Here is a 9,573-nt window from a genome sequence, read left to right on the forward strand (position 1 = left end):
ACTCACGACATCCGGTGGTCAACGAGACGTGCATCATAAGAAGCGGGAACAATTATCCTTGATTCATAAACCGCTTGGTAAATTCCTTTTGGATTTTAGAAAAGATATAATAAAGATGGAAAATTATCTTTTTGTTATAAAATCAAGCTAATAACAAAAAGAAGAATAGAAGGAAGAATAGAGAATGAGAGAATAAGGAACAACTTTTCTGTATTACTAATGGAAAGAGTCATATTTACACATGTAACCCATAAAGGAAACAAATCAATTAGTTAATACAAATATTTACATAAAGAGTAATGAATCATATAAATATCAATCATATGAGTAACTCTATTAAATTAATGGACAACCATTAATTCATAACACTCCCCATTAGGTGTCCATTAATAAGAGAATGTGTTTTGTTAAAATCTTACTAGGAAAACCTTTTGGGATAAACATCTTCACAACTTTCCTCATAATTCTGTATGATTAGACGATGTTGCTGCTATAAATTGTTTCGTATACCATCATGAAATCATTGTGCTACCACATGTGAACAAATATCTTGTTTGTGATCAACCATTGTGACATTGTGAGGATATGTAAAATAACAAGCATATACATAACACATTAGGTCAGATTTTGAATTATTTGGATAAAATAAGTTCATATTCATAGTACCCTTAAGGTAACAAAGTACATGTTTTACTCTAATCTAATGTCTTCTTGTAGATGAAGAAATATATCTTGCTCACAAATTTACAGCAAATATTGTATCAGGTCAAGTATAACTAGCAAAATACATTAATGCTCCTATAACACTAAGATATGGTACTTAAGGACCAAGAAGTTCTTCATCCTTTCCTTGAGGTCTAAAAAGGGGTTTTATCAATATCTAACGACCTTACCACCATTGAAGTGCATAATGAATATGATTTTTCCATATAGAACCTTTTAAGCACTTTCATTATATAAGCTTCTTGATGTATAAAAACACTTTTGTATAAATACTCAATTTGTAATTCAAAACAAAACTTTGTCCTTCTAAGATCCTTCATCTCAAATTCTTTCTTTAAAGAATCAATTGCATTTGTGATCTCGTTAGGAATTTCAACGATGTTTATGTCATCTATATAAACAACAATTACGCCAAATTCATTTTTTGATCTTTTCATATTAATACAAGAAAAAATAAGGTCATTTGTATACCCTTCCTTTAAAAAGTACTCAATAAGATGGTGATACCACACACACCCTGATTATTTTAATCAATAAAAGGGCTTGTTCAATTTTATTGAATAACCCTCTTTAGAATTTGCCTTGTTGGGCAAATAAAATCCTTCAGGAATATTCATATAAATATCATTCTCAAGAGAATCGTAGGCTATAACATCATCCATTAGATGTAAATGCAGACCTTGTGCAACTAGGATAATCAAATATTGCAATGTTTTTGCATCCTATACTAATGAATACGTCTTTTCACAAATCAATATCAGGTTTTATGAAAAACCATAAGCAACTAATTATGCTTTGTATCTAACAATTTCATCATTCTTAATTTGTTTTGCACAAAAATGCATATGTACCCAACGAGTTTCACACCCTTAGATGTGCAAACTATAACTCCAAAAACTTTTTGTTTAGCAAGCAAATCTAATTATGCTTCTTTGTAAATTTTCATTTTGGCCGATCATTTCTTTGTCAACAATCTTCAATAATCATTGGTTATTGACCACCATTGTCATTCATAGCATTCATCGCTATATTATATATAAAAGTTTCATCGATGTTGACTTCATTTTGGTTCCATATTATATGATTCATGACATAAGTTATTGAGATCTCATCATTTTCAACAATTTCAGGTACTTGACGTTCTTCTGGAACCAAATCATTAATTATGTCAAACGAATCTTTTGACATTTTCACCTTTTCGATTAGGTCATCTAGCATTTTAGCTTATTTTCTCATTCAAGAGTTTTTATCTTTGGAACCAATAGGCTTAACACGCTTCAAGCGTGTCTTTGGAACCAACCGACCTACCACGTTTCAGGCGTGCTATGAATTAATATCAAATATACTCAGAGCATTAGTAGTTGGTATATATGATTTGATTACTCTTTCTATTAGTAAGAACATCTGGTAATTGATTGACTAATTTTGTAAATGAATTATCCTTTGAACTTCCAGTTTAGATTCTTTTGCACGAGGATCAAGATAAGATAATGATAATTCATTCCAACCAAAATCTTTTTCCAATTGTTTTCTTTCTCACCCTAATGTTGGAAAAACTTATTCACCAAATTGACAGTCGAAAAGTCAAATTGTAAATAAGTCTCTTGTTGGTAGTTCAAGATATTTTATTATTGAGGGAGAATCATATCCAACATATATTCTCAATCGTCTCTGAGGACCCATCATAGCCCCTTTTGGTAGAGAACATATGCACCACACCAAAAAATTCTTAAATGAGAAATATTAGGTTACTGACCAAAAACAACTACATAATAGAGAATTTTTGATATTATGTTGGCTTGATGTGAATCAATAATGCAACAAGCAAAATTTCATATCCCCAAGTAGCCATTGGAAGATTAGCTCTCATAAGTAATGACCTTGGAACCAATTTAAGACGTTTTAGTAATGATTCCGCAAGTCTACTTTGAGTATGAACGTGTGCCACTGGATGTTTAACTTTAATTCCAATTGATATACAATACTCATGAAAAACATAAGATGTAATTTCACTAGTATTATCAAAATAGATTTTCTTAATTAGATAATCTGGGAAGTGAGTTCTTAACTGTGTTAATAACTTTGCAAATGCTTGATGGCTAGTTGATAATAAACAAATATGTTGCCATCTAGTTGATGCATCAATTAAAACCATGAAATATTTAAATGATCAACATGGTGGATGTATTGGACCACAAATATCACCATGTATTCGTTCTGAAAATGAGATTGACATTTAAATTTTTTTTGACGATGGTCTTATTATCAACTTTTCTTTGTGAACGTATAGTACATGAGAAGTCATTGGTCTGAATAAGTTTTTTGACTATTAAGTGGGTGTCCACATGCATTTTTCAACCTTTTTTTTTTTGCATCATAATAGATCAAAGATGACGCAATTGATCATGTCAACAAGGAATTCATTTTGATTCGTAAACTTTTAGTTTACCATGACATGCATTTTAATTGTATTAATATATGCGTAGTATAAATCATCCAACTGATCATGCCAAATAAGGCATTCAATTTGATTCGTAAACTTCTTGTTTACCATGATATGCATTTTAATTGTACTAATATATGTGTAGTACAAACCATAAGAGAAGGTTGATAATTTTTCTAATACACATTTTTTTTTTCAACTCAATCATAGAGATATAAAGATATTTCATTGTTTGTCTCAATATGATATCCATTTAGACAAATATCCTTCAAACTTAAAAAGTTTCTATTCAACTACTTGATAGAAGTATAATAACTCTTCTAAAGCCTTCAAATATATTTGTAATACTATAAATAATATTAACATTGATGTCTCGTATTACCAAACAGGAGAAAATTTTATTACTCTTAAGAATTATATGAGTTATTGCACTATCAATAAGACACATATCCTCATCATTGATGCTAGCGCCAACATTCATTCTTCATATAAACATAAATATCAATATTAGATATTACTATGTAAGATGAGAAGAAGAATAAAACATTTAGAGAATTTTATTGATAAAAAAAACTTATATATAAGCAACATAAAACATGGAACAAATATAAAGCATTGTCTTAAAATTAAAAACTAATATGAGAAAATCTATTTTTTAACACTTTCCACCAATGAGGTGATCAATACTTCCATTAGGTTTAACAAAGAAAATAACAATATCAAGATGAGTAGCATCCGTATGGCCATAATCAAAATCATTATTTTCATAAGCAAAATGTGTTTCTATGTTCTTTTCATTATTTTTAATATGCTTTGGTGTATGACAAGTACAACTCAAACGACCTTTACCACCGTAATGATAACATATACTTTCATTTTATTTGCCATTATTTTCACCTTTTTGTTTTTCCTTCCTCGCACTATTATTCCACTCTTGATGATAAAATGTCTTTTTGAAATTTTCTTTATGATCATGTCCACAATCATGATCCTTAGCATGACCACAACCACAACCAAGACCACGACTATGACCATAAAAATATAAATAAGAAATATTGTTGCATTCACTTTTGGGAATGAAGCAAAACCAATTGGGTGGACCTCATGATTTTTCATCAAAAGCTTCATTGTTTTGTTCAGCCATACAGATGCATGAAATAAATTCAGAATATTTGTGAAATCTCTCTTTTCACAGTATTGTTGTTGTAGGAGCAAATTATTTGCTCAGATGTTTTATTTATTTCTTTGATGATATCACCAAGACCCATTATATCTAATTGTATTTCAATATTTAAAATTCAATATAAGTCATTTTTCCTTGTAATATCAATGCACAACCATTAATTTATAACACTTTTGACAAAAAGAAAATTAACAACTTAGCAAAGTTTTCATTAAAAAATTAAAATTGATTAATTTTTTGTTTTTTAGGTTTAATCATGCCTTTGGTCCCATTTTCGTAGCAAAATCTCAATTTGGTCCCTCTATTTTTTTTCGTCTCAATTTGGTCCCTTCTGTTAGTGGTATAGCAACACTGTTAAAGGGGGTGCCACATGTCAGTTCCTGGATTTTTTGACTTTTTTTTATTTAAAAAAAATTACCACGTGTCAAGTTGTCATCGTGCCATGTGGCAGTGACAGAGTGATGTGGCAGTGACAATGACATGTGTCACTTATATGTCAGGTGTCATTTCCACTTTCTCAATTCGGTCCCTTTATTTTAATTTTTGTCTCAATTTAGTCCAATTTTTTGTAATTATTGAATAATTTTATCCCTCTACAAATTGAAATCAAATTTAATTTCTATATAAATGTACACAAATATTTCTATCAAAAGTGATATTTCAAGTAAATATTTTTAACAAAATTAAGTTTATTTAATTAATATTTTACATTGAACTTTATTTAAAATTGTTTGAAAGTTGTTAATAGAAAAAAAATCATAAATTATATTGATATTTTCTTACATCGTACTTTAATATTGTTTTTTATTTGAATTTATATTTCAAATAATTGTATATTTTTAAAATTTTAAAGTTCAATAATTTGCACACAAATGTTTGAATTGGTGTAAAAATAACAATTATAAAAATTTAAAAATAATTTTAACTAGTTCATGTAACAATAAAAAACATATAAATTTAAAATTTGAAAACAATTTTAAACAAAGTTGAATGTGAAACACAAATTTAAATAAACTTAGTTATGTTAACAATATATAATAAAAATGTCGATTTGAATAAAAATATCAAATTTAATAAAAATATTTGTATAACATTTATATAAAAATTAATTTTTGTTTCAATTTGGAGAGGGACGAAATTGCACTATTTTTACAAAAATAGGGACTAGATTGAGACAAAAATTAGAATACAAGGACCAAATTGAGAATGAAGAATTACATTTGGCATAATATTGACATGTGGCATTATCACTGCCACATCACTTTGTCATTGCCACGTGACACGATGACAGCTTGACACGTGGCAAATTTTTATTTTTAAAAATAAAAAATTCAGGAACTGACACGTGGCACCCCATTCTACGTTGTTACTATACCACTGCCGGAAAAGACTAAATTGAGATCAAATTTCCCAAAACAGGGACCAAATTGAGATGAAAAAAAATAGAGACCAAATTGAGATGAAAAAAAAAATAAAGAGACCAAATTGAGATTTTATTATGAAAATGAAGACCAAAAACATGATTAAACCTATTTTTTAATCAAAAAAAAGTAATAAAGTAATATTTCTTTTAATCTAAATTGATAGTTTTTGAAATAAAAATTTGGTTAAAGTATCATTTTCCAATAACCATATAACTTGGTAAAAACTTCGAGTCGGTAAAAAAAAGGCTTAAATACCTTTTTGTTCCTCATTTTCGTAGTGTTTGTTGCGGATGATCCTCATTTTGACAGAATGTTTAAAATGGTCCTCATTTTTACCGAATGTTTAAAATGGTCATCATTTTCGCAATTCGTGTTTTATTTGGTCATTTTCTGTAACGTCATTTAAATCATTAACGGAGCATTGTACATGTGGCACGATTTGTATTAGAATGTATTACGTGTACTATACAAGTGTGGTAATTAGATATTTGGGGATAAATAAGTGAGCTAGGGTTTTGGTAAGGAATGTTTGGACAGTTGGTGAGTTTTTTTGACAATCTTGTTCCTCCATTCCCAAAAGGTGTTGCTGCAATATTCTTCTTCCTGCAATCCCATTATATAGGTATGTTACGGTCCCAATCTTCTTCCTTTACCTCTGGTTGTAATCGTTGGAGACAACCGTGTTGTATCACTTCGTGCACTATTGGTAGTTCAACGAGAAATGGATTAACCCCGATTTGTAGCTGCGGAGAGATGACATCTTTGAGGATGACAAGAACTCCAAAGAATATTGGTAGAAAATTTTGGGTACAATCTACTTTTATTTTTGTGTTAATAATAAATTAGTTTTAATTTTTGGTTTATTGATTTACAGAGTGGTGGTTCCAATAATGTGGGCTGTAACTTTTTCAAATGGTGGTGTTGATGAAAAGGATGTCATCATCATGACACAAATGAGGCAGATTAATGATTTAGAGAAGTCATTGAAGGTTACTGAGAAGAGGCTACAATTAGTAATAGGGTTCACTTGTGTTGTTATTGGATTATTCGTACTGTTATTGTGTGTAATCTTTTAAAGTCTAATATGTTTTGTACTATTGTTAAATGAAGAAGTGAATTAGTTTGATTATGTTGATATTAGTCCCAACATGTTCAGAATGACATCTTAATCTGAGCATTGAAGTAAATGATATTGATATAAGCTTGGGAAAAATCAAATTGATCTAAGTCTGGAAGAAGTTAAATTCATAACATTAATTCATCCTCATCAAAATGCACTACATCAATGGTTGGCAAAAGTGAACTTGAACGAAGTTTAAGGAAAGTCAAAATGCAGTACATCAATAATGAATTCTACATCAGAAATTCCAAAAAATAACTAAGACATTTGTAGCTGTTATCATGGCCTCCTCCTAATCTGTAATTTCATCCTAAACTGCTGAGATGGTTCTTCTGGTGTTGGTAGTGGTGCTGCTTGACTTTCCACTTCATCCCTTGGTGGTTGAGTTGTTTGAGTTTCAGTAGTTGATGCATTTTCAGTAATTTCAGCAGTTGGTGCATTCTCAACAGTTTGGGCATCTGGTGCAGTCTCAGCAGGTGTTGCAGTCTGCTCATCCACAGACTTATCTGGGCAATTGTTCATGTTATGTCCAATCTGGCGGCATATGCTACATTTTTTTCTATGACCTCCTTTGCTGATTTGTGTGTTATCCTTTCTCAACTCCCACTCTTCCAACCTTCTTTTTTTCTTGGGTCTTCCTGGTAAGATCCTCTTATGTGGTGGATGGACGTCAGGGTAGGGAGTTCTTTCCCATAAGACTTCACCATTGACTGGAAAGATAATGGATTGATATATTTCTTCGTAAATGGATCTCCTGAAGCATATTGGTATGAAGTCCTCAGCATTGACATTGATGAAATTCATTGCTGCAATAGGATGGCAGCAAGGGATAGCAGTCAGAAGCCATTTCCTATAGCTGCAATGTTGAGCATCCACATTCACTATGTACTTATCTCCAACCATGGATATGTGCCTCACTTCAAATAGCATTTCTCCTGACTAGCTGCAAATATCATTGCACATATCAGTACACGAATAAGTTAATTGTGTTAAAAAAAGACAAAAACCTAACCTTGGGATCCAATATTTGGTTAACTCATTTTCCTTATGTAGTTTGTCAAGGACCTTGGGGCAGATGTTTCCTTCAAAAGTTGTAACCTTTTTTCTCTTGGTGGCTCACCTTTCCATTAAATAAACTCTGATTTCCTCGAGCATGGTGATTATGGGTTTGCATCCACTTTAACACTATTAAAAGCTTCACTCATATTGTTGACAATTGTGTCGCATATGGCTCAACCACTAAATCTAGACTTGGAGTAGAACCTGCATGAATGCCACCTTCCACTTCAATTTCACCTTCCCCTTCAACATCACTATCCAGACCACTGGCATCCCCAATCTCTACTTCAGCAGCCTCTTCATGGGCCTCTACTTCACCACTGTGGTGGACAACAACATCGAACCTATCATCACTCATTGCCCTAAAGTAAATTAAATTAAACAAATAAAAAAGATGTATTATTAAGCCTACTTTAACGCAATGGGGGACCACTGCTACAATCAATTACAAATAAAATAATGGGGACCATTACACCAACACCAACAACCGACAAACAAACCAACTAAAATAATACCCCACTGAACCCCACCTACAGACACAAACTACACAAAATCATGGAAGTAATTTAGAAACCATACAGAACATCACAACAATCGAAAGACAAACAAACCCCAAAATAGAATTATGAAAACCCTAACCCACGAGCAAACACAACCCATAAAACCCTAAACCAACTTACCTCGTTGATGATGATTAACTGGAAAATTGAAATGAAAAGCGCAACTGCAATCCAATGATGAAATGACAAGTATTAGCTGCTTCCTCGCAAATCCGAGCTCAAGAAAGACGAAGATGAAGAAATTTCCCTAATTGCAAAATTTCCACTAAATTGAAAAATTAACGTTAATTAGTCATATGTACATTACACGTAACACACCCTAATACAAACCGTGCCACATGTACAATGATTCGTTAATGATTTAAACGACATTACAGAAAAGGACCAAATAAAACACGAATTGCAAAAATGAGGACTATTTTAAACATTCGGTAAAGATAAGTATCATTTTAAACATTCGGTAAAAATGATGACAATTTTAAACATTCGGTAAAAATGAGGACCATCCACAACAAACACTACGAAAATGAGGACCATAAGGGTATTTAAGCCTAAAAAAGAAAAAAGAGGTACAATTGGGACATTACGATATTTAACAGAGAATTTTTGGGCCGAACATTTTTTAACTAATCTATTAACCATCACGAAGATTCATCTTCACCTTACCATATGCTGTTGAATTCAGAATCGCAATAGAGTTATTCTAAATCAGGAGTAATTGAAAAATGAAGAACCAAGAGAGTTATTCTAAATCAGGAGTAATTAAAAACGAAGAACTAAGAGGATATCAGAGACAACAAAGGCAAGATTGGAGCATAAACAAGGTACACAGTTTCTATTCTGAAAAAATTTACTATGATTGTGTATGGTACGAACTTATGAAAAAAATGTAATTCTTCATCTGATTAACGTGAAATAATAATGAACCAACTAAACACTTAAACATAATGGTTGAGAAGAATTGAAGAAGGAAATTGAAATGGAGAAGAATTAGGGAAGATCACTGGTGAACAGGGTACAGGAGGTGGCATTTTGGTTTTCGAACCCGACCATTTGCAGCG

This window comes from Vigna unguiculata, chromosome 2 (assembly GCF_004118075.2).
Source record: "Vigna unguiculata cultivar IT97K-499-35 chromosome 2, ASM411807v1, whole genome shotgun sequence".
NCBI lineage: Eukaryota > Viridiplantae > Streptophyta > Magnoliopsida > Fabales > Fabaceae > Vigna > Vigna unguiculata.